Source organism: Bos mutus, unplaced genomic scaffold (assembly GCF_027580195.1).
Source record: "Bos mutus isolate GX-2022 unplaced genomic scaffold, NWIPB_WYAK_1.1 CTG198, whole genome shotgun sequence".
Lineage (NCBI taxonomy): Eukaryota > Metazoa > Chordata > Mammalia > Artiodactyla > Bovidae > Bos > Bos mutus.
The window spans coordinates 213564-227375 of record NW_027219432.1 but is presented as its reverse complement, the minus strand read 5'-3'; positions in this window follow the sequence as shown (position 1 = coordinate 227375).

The window sequence follows — 13812 nt, the reverse complement described above, 5'->3', positions numbered from 1 at the left end:
CAGCATTCTTATTCAAAAGTATCAGTTCAGTTCAGTCGCTCACTTGTGTCCAACTCTTTGCGACTCCATGGACTGCAAAACGCCAGGCCTCCCTGTCCATCACCAACTCCCAGAGCCTACTCAAACTCATGTCCATTGAGTCAGTGGTGCCATCCAACCATTTTATCTTCTATCGTCCCCTTCTCCTCCTGCCTTTAATCTTTCCCAGCATCAGGGTCTTTTCAAATGAGTCAGTTATTCCCATCAGGTGGCCAAAGTATTGGAGCTTCAGCTTCAGCATCAGTCCTTCCAATGAATATTCAGGACTGACTTCCTTTAGGATGGACTGGTTGGATCTCCTTGCAGTCCAAGGGACTCTCAAGAGTCTTCTCCAACACCACAGTTCAAACGTATATTTAATACTTATTGGCTGATCTTCATCCTTTGAAGGTAAATTTTCAGAAAAAGATGCCATTTGAAGCTAACACTGGAGAAAAAAAAAGTGAATGATCAACTCTGGTATTATTCTTTGAATCTAAAGCAATGTCAACTGAGAAAATAATGACATTAGTTTCATTTGTTTCTGGAAAAATAGATGAGAAGATGATTCCAAATGATTCCAGAGTGGGTCAACATCCTGAAATAAGTGGGTAGTGTCCAGAAGAAGAATAAGGCCCTCTAGGACAAGATGGGTCTTGTTGATTGTGAAGACAGAAACACTTTATGGTACTTGATTAGCCACCTATGAGTAAGGGACGTGGACTCAAAAGAGGAGAGGGATCTGAGAATACTGGCAGGCAAAGGAGGGTGGGGTGTAGAAACAGGATTGGCCTCTAGGGCAAGACTCACATATCAGAAGTAAAGTCCAGAAAGGTTTATGGAAAATACAGCACAGGTAAAAGCTGAGAATGATGGTAGGTGAAAAATCAGGAAACAGTTGTATGGGGTACGATTTCAACTACAAGAAATATTATAGATAGAAAAATCTGTTTATGTCTGTGCATCTATCTGTCTGCCTCACAGAAAGAGATTCCTAAAAGATTGATGAATTTCACAGGTACTCCCCACAGTTGTGCAAACTGATGGTAATCCCAGATGCCAGGGAAGGTTGGGACAAAATCACTGTAATGTTGACTGGTGGGAAGGAAGGAAGAAGATTGTACCCCAAATCTGGGCAATAAAAGGGCTATACAGACCTTGTTGCCCATTAATGCCTGTGGGTATTAGGCCCTTTGGCTCTTTAATGTAGGAGAGTTAAAGGTTGTTACAAATGCCTTTAGTGGTTATTGAAATGTTTTTTCCTGCCCTTGTTGGATTCTGGTTCAAAGGATGAAGATCAGTCAATTGCAATCTCCCAGGATGGAGAAATGAAATAGATCAAGCTATGGATATTGGGGATGGGCCAAGACAGAGCCCAGAATGACATTTCTAGTTTCTTGAGTTAAGAAGTCTCATTATTGGGTTGTCATAGTCGGAGAAGAAATGCCAACTGCTTCAGTTAACTTGCCTGGATTCACACTGCAAACAATTAAGAAGAAATTAATTAGAAATGCTTAGAAAATTCACAGCTATTTTGCTATTCATTATCTTTAAGGGCTCAAATACTAATGGAATTTTATTTTCACTTCAATATTTAGTGTTTGAGCAATGTCTCCAAACTTGATTCTCCTGATAGCTGCTCCTTCCCCCCTGTATTGTGGTAAACACCGTTGGCATTCTGCCCAATGTTTTTATGTCCCTTCTTCCTTGCTAGGACAACCAAACTTTCATTCGGGTTTTTCTGAATTGCAATATCCTTCTCTGTACTTAGGTGATGATTTTTTTCCTTTTATATGGAAAGGCATTTTATTTTATTTTTAAAATTAATCAATTTATTTTACTTGGAGGCTAATTTCTTTACAGTATTGTAGTGATTTTTGCCATACATTGACATGAATCAGCCATGGGTGTACATGTGTTCCCCATCTGAACCCTCCTCCCACCTCCTTCCCCATCCCTTCCCTCAGGGTCATCCCAGTGCACCAGCCCTGAGCACCCTGCCTTATGCATCAAACCTGGATTGGCTATCTGTTTCACATATGATAATATACAAATTTCAATGCTATTCTCTCAAATCATCCTCCCTTGCCTTCTCCCACAGAATCCAACAGTCTGTTCTTTACATCTGTGTCTCTTTTGCCGTCTCACATATAGGGTCATCATTACCATCTTTCTAAATTCCATACATATGCATTAATAAACTGTATTGGTGTTTTTCTTTCTGATTTACTTCTCTCTGTATAATAGGGTGCAGTTTCATCCACCTCATTAGAACTGATTCAAATGCATTCTTTTTAATGGCTGAGTAATATTCCATTGTGTATATGTACCACAACGTTCTTATCCATTCATCTCCCAATGGACATTAGGTTGTTTCCATGTCCTGGCTATTGTAAGCAGTGCTGCGATGAACATTGGAATACACATGTCTCTTCCAATTCTGGTTTCCTCAGTGCTTATGCCCAGCAGTGGGATTGCTGGGTCGTATGGCAGTTCTATTTCCAGTTTTTTAAGGAATCTCCACAGTATTCTCCATAGGGGCTGTACTAGTTTGCATTCCCACCAACAGTGTAAGAGGGTTCCCTTTTCTCCACACCCTCTCCAGCATTCATTGTTTGTAAACTTTTTGATAGCAGCCATTCTGACTGGCATGACATGGTACCTCATTGTGGTTTTGATTTGCATTTCTCTGATAATGAGTGATGTTGAGCATCTTTTCATGTGTTTGTTAGCCATCTGTATGTCTTCTTTGGAGAAGTGTCTGAGTATTTTGGTCCATTTTTTGATTGGGTCATTTATTTTTCTGGAATTGAGCTGTAGGAGTTGCTTGTATATTTTTGAGATTAATTCTTTGTCAATTGTTTTGTTTGCTATTATTTTCTCCCATTCTGAAGGCTGTCTTTTCACTTTGCTTATAGTTTCCTTCGTTGTTCAAAAGCTTTTAGGTTTAATTAGATCCTATTCATTCATTTTGGCTTTTATTTCCAATACTCTGGGAGGTGGGTCATAGAGGATCCTGCTGTGATTTATGTCAGAGAGTGTTTTGCCTATGTTTTCCTCTAGGATTTTTATAGTTTCTGGTCTTACGTTTAGATCTTTAATCCATTTTGAGTTTATTTTTTGTGTATGATGTTAGAAAGTGTTCTAGTTTCATTTTTTTACAAGTGGTTGACTGGTTTTCCCAGAACCACATGTTAAAGAGATTGTCTTTTCTCCATTGCACATTCTTGCTTCCTTTGTCAAAGATAAGGTGTCCATAGGTGCGTGGATTTATCTCTGGGCTTTCTATTTTGTTCCATTGATCTATATTTCTGTCTTTGTGTCAGTACTATACTGTCTTGATGACTGTAGCTTTGTAGTATAGTCTGAAGTCAGGCAGGTTGATTCCTCCAGTTCCATTCTTCTTTCTCAAGATTGTTTTGGCTATTTGAGGTTTTTTATATCTCCATACAAATTGTGAAATTATTTGTTCTAATCTTGTCAAAAATGCCATTGGTAGCTTTACAGGGATTGCATTGAATCTATAGATTGCTTTGGGTAGTATACTCATTTTCACTATATTGTTTCTTCTGATCCATGAGCATGGTATATTTCTCCATGTATTTGTGTCCTCTTTGATTTCTTTCATCAGTGTTTTAAAGTTTTCTATATATAGGTCTTTTGTTTCTTTTGGTAGATATATTCCTAAGTATTTTATTCTTTTTGTTGCAATAGTGAATGGACTTTTTCCCTTAATTTCCCTTTCTGTTTTCTCATTATTTGTGTGTAAGAATGCAAGGGATTTCTCTGTGCTAATCTTAGATCCTGCAAATTTACTGTATTCATTGATTAGCTCTAGTAATTTTCTGGTGAAATCTTTAGAGTTTTCTGTGTAGAGGATCATGTCATCTGCAAACAGTGAAAGTTTTACTTCTTCTTTTCCAATCTGGATTCCTTTTATTCCTTTTTCTGCTCTGGTTACTGTGGCCAAAACTTCCAAAATTATGTTGAGTAGTAGTGGTGAGAGTGGGCACCCTTGTCTTGTTCCCGATTTTAAGGGAAATGCTTTCAATTTTTCACCATTGAGGATAATGTTTGCTGTGGGTTTATCATATACAGCTTTTATTTATGTTCAGGTATGTTCCTTCTATTCCTGCTTTATGGAGGGTTTTTATCATCAATGGATGTTGAATTTTGTCAAAGGCTTTCTCTGCATCTATTGAGATAATCATATGGCTTTTATCTTTCAATTTGTTAATGTGGTGTATTACATTGATTCATTTGTGGATATTAAAGAATCCTTGCATCCCTGGGATAAAGCCCACTTGTCCATGATGTATGATCTTTTTTAATATGTTGTTGGATTCTGTTTGCTAGAATTTTGTTAAGGATTTTTGCACCTATGTTCATCAGTGATATTGGCCTGTAGTTTTCTTTTTTTGTGGCATCTTTGTCTGGTTTGGGTATTAGGGTGATGGTGGCCTCATAGAATGAGTTTGGAAGTTTACCTTCCTCTATAATTTTCTGGAAGAGTTTGAGTAGGATAGATATTAGCTTGTCTCTAAATTTTTGGTAGAATTCGGCTGTGAAGCCGTCTGGTCCTGGGCTTTTGTTTACTGGAAGATCTCTGATTAAAGTTTTGATTTCCATGCTTGTGATGGGTCTGTTAAGATTTTCTACTTCTTCCTGGTTCAGTTTTGGAAAGTTATACTTTTCTGGGAATTAGTCCATTTCTTCCAAGTTGTCCACTTTATTGGCATATAGTTGCTGATAGTAGTCTCTTATGATCCTTTATATTTCTGTGTTGTCTGTTGTGATTTCTCCATTTTCATTTCTAATTTTGTTGATTTGAGTCTTCTCTGATTTTTTTTTTTTTTTTTTGATGAGTCTGGCTAATGGTTTGTCTGTTTTATTCATCTCAAATAACCAGTTTTTAGCTTTGTTGAGTTTTGCTATGGTCTCCTTTGTTTCTTTTTCATTTATTTCTGCCCTAATTTTTGTGATTTCTTTCCTTCTACTAGCCCTGGGATTCTTCATTTCTTCTTTTTTCTAGTTACTTTAGTTGTAGAGTTAGGTTATTTACTTGATTTTTCTCTTATTTCTTGAGGTAAGCTTGTATTACTATGAACTTTCCCCTTAGCGCTGCTTTTATTGAATTCCATAGGTTTTGGGTTGTTTTGTTTTCATTTTCATTCGTTTCTATGCATATTCTGATTTCTCAGTGTGTACACGTCAACCTCAAACTCCTCATCTCTCCCTCCCCACAATCCTTCCCCTCCTGGTAACCTTACATTCATTCTCTAAGTCTGTGAGTTTGTCTGTTTCGTAAATAACTTTATTTGTATTATTGTTTTAGATTCCACATATAAGTGATATCATATCATACTTGTGAGGAGTTTTTGATTAGACTTTCTAAGTCAAGCATTCCTCTTGCTAAGCGCTTGGTTTAGCATGGGCAAGACATGTAATTCTGGTCAATGAGACTTTAGAGGAAATCTGCTGGAGGCTTATGGGAAGATTTTATTTAAAAGGAATATAAGAGATAGACTACTGTTCTGATAATTAAATGAGCTAATATATATAAAGTGCTTTGAACAGTGACAGTACATAACAAGTCAATAATCATTTGTTATCATTGGGCTATTGTTGCTGTGTTTGTTAATGTAAATGCATAGCATCCCAGAGTGTCCATGGTATCCTAGAAGTGATATAAGATGTGTACATCACATTTCTGTCTATGTAACAAGGACAAACATTAGCCTACAGTGGAGGCACACAGCCACAGGAAGAGTTTTGACAGAAGCTGAGAAAACCAAGCTCTTCAAGAATTTTGCGACTTAAACATACAGAAGCTGGCTCAGAGCTGACAAGATGAATATGGCGCAACAGTATTCATCCCCCTGTGGCCCTGGAGAGAGCTCTGATGCATTCTCGGTAAGAAGGAGGAATAATCTCACAGAACTTGTGTTTATCTTTCTTTATTCTCCATTGGCTGTACCACTCCAACCCCCAAAACAAATCTACCATGTGTATAATTTATGTATTGGCCACACGGTAACAACAAGATTACAAAAGCTGAAATCATAAAATAATATAGCCTAGAAAATGAAAACTTCAAGTGTAATGCATCAACATTTCAATTTCCAGATAATTTCTATTTTCATTCACTTATCTCTAATATGAATACTAATGGGAAAGTTTATAAATACTGGCACATGCAGGACACAAGCGCCATGTCCTCTGTGAACTCTTCAGCAAGATATTAAAGTATAACAAGTATGAATATTAAATATTCTAGCTTTATAGCTCATTTGTGTTTTGCAAAACACTACTTAATGTGAACAAAACTAACTAATGAGCAAAAAAAAACTTTCAGTACCATAAAATAATATAATGCCACACTAGTTCATGACTTAAAAAGTGCTGTTATTAAGTTTCCATTTTCCACCAAGCAGAAGATTGGCCCAGATGATGCTAGGAAGGGTCTAGATAACCCCTATTGCTATCTAGACACTAGGTTTTTGAATATTGGCCAGAGGTATTCTTTTGTACTGAGGGATGTCAGAATATCAGGTTTTTTGTGTCCATCCTACTTTTCATGATTTTTATATACAATATTCTGCCTTGAGAGTATTTATTGTACTGTTTTATATCATTTACAACCATTATTAGTAGTAAATAAAGTCTACAAAATAACTTTTAAACAATACATTATAATCTCAATGTTTATATAACAAGAAATCAAAATAATGTAGAAATAAAGTTAACTAGTATTTATTGTATGAAATAATATTACAACCACTCACAGAATAACCCTCAAAAATGAACCGAGTCCAAAGCTAAGGATGAGTCAGTGAGGCTTTATGGTACTCTGTCTCTCCACTTCTGTGCATATTTGAACATATTTTTGGAAAGTTTTTAGAAGATGTGGGGCAGAATATAGGCCCCAGAAAGGTGTCCACATTCTACTGTGAGAACCTATGAATATGTCAGATTACATGGCATAAAAGAATGAACACTGCTGACCACTTGATCTTGAGATGGTAGATTATCCTGGATTATCTGGCTAAGTGTAATGTCATCGCAAACGTCCTTAAGCACAACAGGGAAGCCAAAGAGTGAGAGTCAGGGAAGGATATGTGAAGCTGGAAGGAGGGTTATAATGATTCAGTGTGAGAACAATTCGATCACACATTTCTGGCTTTGAAAATGTAGGAAGGAACCATGAGCCAAGGAATGCAGGTGGCCTCTAGAAGAGGCAAAGAAATGGATTTTGTGCTGGCACCTCCAAAGGAATGTAGCCTTCCTGACATCTTGGTTTTAGCCATTTCAGACTTTTGGCCTACAGAACTGTAAGATGATAAATTTGTGCTGTTTAAGCCACAAAGTTTTTTGTCAATGTGTTATATCAACAATGGGAAACTGGGACTTTCCTGGCAGTCCAGTGGTTAAGACTATGCACTTCCAATGCAGGGGATGCAGGTTCGATCCCAGGTTGGGAAACTAAAAGCTTACATGTTGCATGGTGTGGCCAAAAAAGAAAAAAAAAAACAATGGGAAACTAACACAGGGAGAAACATGTGTCCTTTTCCTTCCCATTTGGACAGAAGTACAGTAGGCCCCTCCAAAGATGTACATATTCTAATCCTCAGAAACTGTTACTACGTTAATGTTACACAGCAAAGGGGACTTACAGTTGTTTCATCAACTGACCTTGCAAAGGGGAGACTACCCTAGATTATCTGGATGGGCCCACTGTCATCATAAGGGTCTTTAAAAGTGAAAGAGAGTGGCAAAGAGAGGGCAGAATCAGCCAAGTTTGAAGATGCTCTGCTGTTGGCTTTGAAGATGGAAGATGGGGTGACAAGCCAAGGAATGCAGGTGGCCTCTAAAGGCTGGGAGAGAGAAGGCAGTGGATTCTCCCTTAGACCCATCAGAAGGAACATGGACCTACTGACATCTTGATTTTAGCCCAGTGAGCCTCATTTCAGACTTTCTGTAAGATAATACATTTGTATTGTTTGAAGTGACTCCATTTTAGTTATATATTATAGCTGCATGAAAAAACTGATCTATGAAAATATTTTTGTTGTTGTTGAATATCTCTCTGTGCTTAGCACTGTGATGCTCACTTAGATGCCAAAATGATTTGGTCCATGCCTTTAAGTTGCTTTCCATCAGCTCAAGGCTTACACAAGGAATGCCTAGGGGGTAATAAAAGATGACAGAGTGTTTAGAGATAAAATGAAGGATGAAGAGGATAAATCCTCCTGGAATTCTGACCACATAAACAGACAGAAATCACAGGACCTAGCTTGCTCATAACAGAGAGTTCTGTAGGTGCAGGAGGATGGTGTTGGAGAACTGCTGACACAGCTGGGTTATCTGTACAAGCACACATTGTACTGTGTGCTTCAGGCCTGTCATGTTACAGCTGAGATCCCTGGGCATCTCAAGGGAGCAAGGGGTGATGGGTGACTCTCACCTCCCCACTGATGTGCTGCCATACACCATGACAAAAATAGTCTGTTAGCCTATGCTTTCCTGGCATTCTTAAGAATCCCTTCCACCCCCTAGACATCCCCAGCTAACACTGCCACACCACCTGTGGAATGTGTCTGTCCTTATGCCCTCATTCCAGCCCACTGCTCCTTATTTTCAACCTAACTGGTACTTCCGTTCACCTTTTCCAAGCCCCTGCAATTTGTTTCTGCCAATGGGAACTTAGCCATGGGAACTTGGGTGACTTCCCTTTTTTGTGCCTCCAATTCCTAATCTGTAAAATCTGGAGGCTAACAGCACTGATATGGTAGGGGAGGCAGCTCTGAGGATTAAATGACACACTGTAACTAAAGTGCTTAGTCTCCATCAAAGTGTAGAAAGGTTATTAGTATCATTCATTAGGACCATGTACTACTTGATCATAAATAGAGAGATCAAATGTCCAGTTTGCACAGGGCAGCCCAGGTTTATACCTGCTTTCCCAGATTAGTTATTAATAGCATCCCTTTTTGCTCACAAAAATGTCCCCACATGGCACCTTAATCATAAGGAATGAGGCAAGAAGTCAATTATTAGAATTCAGCCATCAGATCAGCATCAACAAAAAAGCTAATTTATAGTCAAACGTCTGGCTCATAGCTTCTCCATCTTCCCTGCCGAAGGAACAGCATTGGTGCTGGGACTCCAGAACAGGTCAAGGGCAGAGAAGCGGCTATGGACAGAAGGCTTCAGAGAGATGCTATACTTTTCTTCTCCTTGAACAATTTCTTCTTCATCTTCCCTAATCCAGGGAGAAAGCAGGGATTAGAAAGTTCCAACTATGCAGCCATTTGATTATTTCAAGCAGGCGTTTTTGTCTGTCTCCCTAGAAAGAACAAAGTCAAATCCTTTTGATATCAAAATGCTATGATAGTTTAAAGCTCCAGAGCTGTGATTATGGCCTGAAAATAGCTCTTGACATAAAACACAGATTAAAGATTCAGGTGAGTTTAAAGATGAGTTTTCCTTAGTTCGAAGGAGGCTAAAACCAGAGTTAGACCAAACAACAATCTATTACAGAGATAAGATAAGGAGCTGTATCCAAGTGTTCCTCCTTTATAATAGCTTTTCTTTTAGAATGACCTCTCTTTCAACCTTTCCATTCATGATTTTATATGTATATGGATGTGTGTGTGTGTATATATATATATATATTCATATCTAAATCATCTTTATGTATTTATGTATTGTCAACTTTACCTCCCTGGAGAATTCCATGGACAGAGGAGCCTGTATGTATGTGTGTGTATATATATATATATATATACACACATATATATATATATATATATATATATACACATACACACACACATACACACAAGACTTTGACTCAATTTCTGCAAGAACCTGTGCCCCTCAACTCCCTCTATGACTCCACCTGTAGCTGAAGGTCTGTTCATGCTCTGACTCACCTTGTCTCCAGCCGCCTGACCACCTTTCTCTTCCACATGAATCCTAGTCAGCTTCTCAGGCTATAGTGCTGCCTAACACTGGACATCCAACTCCAGGGGCTTCCTAGTGAGGAGTTGGAAGGTACTGGGAGCAGGAGAGTCATAAGCCACTAGAGCCACCCCTTTCTCAAATCACACCAAGTTACTAGCTCAATTCTGTGCCACTGTGCATATGACGAAGTGAAAACAAGGTCCCTCCAGGGGCTCATGTGAGCTTGCACTCCACTCTTGTAATCAACCAACTTTTTTTTTGAATGGCTGTAAATATTTCTCCTAATTTTAGTAAAAGCCAATTGACTTTTCCTGCCAGGCATTTTCCACTTACACTTGAGTGCATTTCTGCATTTAACCATCTAGTTGGTTAAGAAAGAAGAAAAGAAAACATAAGTGTGAAGCCCTCCAAAGGAAAAAAGCAACCCACTCCAGTATTCTTGGAAAATCCCATGGATGGAGGACCCTGGAAGGCTACAGTCCATGGGGTCACAAAGAGTCAGACATGACTGAGCAACTTCACTTCTCCAGAGTAAAACAGTAAAAAAAAAAAAAAAGAAAAAGAAAGAAAAGAAAAGCAGCAGACTCAGTAACTGTAACATTGCTCACCATTAAGAGCTGTTCTGACTTTATTATCCATTACTAATGTAGCCCGTCATTTTTGCTGCAGTTTTTCATTAGTAAGCCTGTCTACAGTGTACTGTACATAATAGCAACACTTTACTCACTCTAGGACATGGCAATCAAATGTGAATCATGATGCTCATGAGTAAATACCAGTAACTTGTGGTCATTTAATACTGGTGGGAGGGGGGTTCAGGATGGGGAACACATGTACACCCATGGTTGATTCACGTCAATGTATGGTAAAATCACTACAATATTGTAAAGTAATTAGCCTCCAATTAAAATAAATTAATAAAAAAATACTAGAATGTTAAACTCAATGTTCTCAGTATTACTTTGTATCATGATTCAAAACAAAATATGTGATTATAAAAAATAAACATTGACATTAACTGCAAAACTCTTCCACTAGATATTCTCAGCATAACTCTTACTCTTAATACTCTGGATTCACATACATATTTCCACGTTCTTCCTGGAAATGAACACTCTTGATAGATAATTCATTAAAGTTTTATTGTCATCTGACTACCAAATGTCACCAGTTCATATTAACTGCAAAGAAGATTAGTAAGAATTAATTTTAAAAAGGTAAAGAAAAATACTTTCATTACAATAACATAGAATAAGACAAATTTCCAATTATAATATTTCTAAGCATTTGCCTCCCCGGTAATGAAAATAATGCTGCCTTTCAGGTGTTATGAGCAATACATGAGATCATGTGTATCAACTGTTTTACACAGGTGCTAGAGTAGATATTGGCAATGGCACCCCACTCCAGTACTCTTGCCTGGAAAATCCCACGGATGGAGGAGCCTGGTAGGCTGCAGTTCATGGGATCGCTAGGAGTCGGACACGAATGAGCGACTTCACTTTCACTTTTCACTTTTATGCATTGGAGAAGGAAATGGCAACCTACTCCAGTATTCTTGCCTGGAGAATCCCAGGGACGGGGGAGCCTGGTGGGCTGCTGTCTCTGGGGTTGCACAGAGTCGGACACAATTGAAGTGACTTAGCAGTAGCAATAAATATTCAAGAGAAACAGTATTTATATTATTATGAAACCCTAGTGCTCCCACTTTTCTAGCCTTCTAAGCATCATCTTTCTTGAATGTCTAAATAAAAAATAACTTGAGAACTCATCCTGGGTAAGACAGAGTCCTCCTGTGTATTTCAAATCATTCCTGGGGAGTATAAATCTATCTCTCCTGAGCCAACTAAAAATTGGCACTTGCCATCTGCCTCTACAAGGACTTATTGACAAGCCACTGCAACTACAGGCTTCAACACCCACTGAAAAGAGTTCAAGGTGGAGATAAGGAATGAGGCCCTCTGCGCTAGGAAAAACTGGCAGACCAGGTCTTTAGACCGTTGGATATACAGTTGGATATTTTCAGGAGACAATTTTATGAGTCCAATTCTTGCATCTCCCCATATCTAGAAAAACACTAAGATCATTGATGGTGATGTCTGTTCCTCATGACTAGCAGCAAGCCTCTGCCAAAATGTGTGCTTGACTACACATACTCCCCATCTTCACTAAAACCATATGTAACACTGACCTTACTCCCTGCCTCTTTGAAGCAGTTTCTAAGACCTACCTGAAATGGTGTCTCCTGGGTGACAGTCATTTTCCCTCAAATAAAACTTAACTCACACTTCTCACGTTGTGCATTTTGTTTTTCTCAGTAGACACCTGCTTTTTCCTTGTGACACTTGGCTCTAAACTGATGCCTGTGAATTCTCTAATTCACTCTAATTTTGGTTCATCTCTACTTACCACTAAGCCATGCCACTCCAGTTCTCAAAAACCTCTTTCTGAATATAGAAACAGAGCCCCTTCCTCCCCACCCCAAGGAAATACAACACAAGAGGCTGTGGTGGTTAACACATTGTGCTGGAAACGTGATTACAGTGCAGGAAAGGATAATTGAGTTCAGTATCAGACATCAAATATGGAAGGTCTGTAGCAGACCAGCTGCCTGTGTTTCTTCTCCCATCATCTCTCTCTTTCCAGTTTCAAGGTTCTTCAGCTTTTGCCCAGAGCATGCCAGATGAAAGGGAACATCCCTAGATATCCAGGAGGGACTGGGTTCCCATCCCTCCATCCTCATCCCACCAAAAGTAAACTTTTGCATTATTAGAATGTTAGCATTCCTCTCAGAATTATTTACACTTATATTACTTCCAAAATCAGAGAACAAAGAATAAGTACTTAGCTTACTTCTGCATGTCGATAAAGCTCAGGATTAATCCCTTCCAGAACAAAGAGAAAGACTACCTACTCCCAAAGCACATTCCCACTTTCACTCTTCCAGCCCTAGGAAGGAAATTTTCTGCAACTTTAAAAGAGCAGTTTTTTCCCTGCTGCTAGTCATCAAGGAAGCAGAAATATTGAGTTTCAGTTTTGGCCCACCTCGATACAACATGAGTAACAATAATAAGGTCTTGCCAAATTATTTTAGTAAATAAACAATACAATATTGTAAAGTTAAATAAAATAAAATTTAAAAAAATAGATTTTTAAAAATCATTTAAAATTAGCACATTAACTGTTTCTATGCAAACATGAAGCTGCCAACTTTCAATTAGAAAGCAGTTGGTTTCCCCATCTTGAACCCTGTGGTGGATGCATGTTGATGTATGGCAAAACCAATACAATATTGTAAAGTGAAAAATAATAATAATAAAATGTACACACCAAAAAAAAAAAAAATCCTAAAGGAAATCAACCCTGAAAAAAAAAAAAAAAAAAGCAGTTGATTTTTAGGTAAGTCAACAATTACCCTGCATATTTGTTGGGGAAATTTTGTGTGTGTTAGTTACTACAAAGATAAACTGCAGCCTAGATTGCACTCAAATCATCCCCACCCCTCAAATCAAATTAATGAGCTTTTGCCAAACTGTAAAGACAGGCTTTGCTTCTTACTAATATTAGTTAAACAATCCAGAGTGGTCATATTTAGATATGGTCACAGAATTCTCTAGTAGACAAAGTTCTTATATATTCTTAAGCTTAGCCTGCTGTTTTGTAGGAAAAAAAAAATCAGGTTTTACACAACTCCCGTGTCAAGGTGTATGGATATTTTTTCTTAAATGGCAAAATTCTTAGGATGGTATTGCTTTGGCTAAATATATCTGTTTGGATTGATATTACCTGGGTATAGATGTTTAATGCTCACATTAAACACACACACAT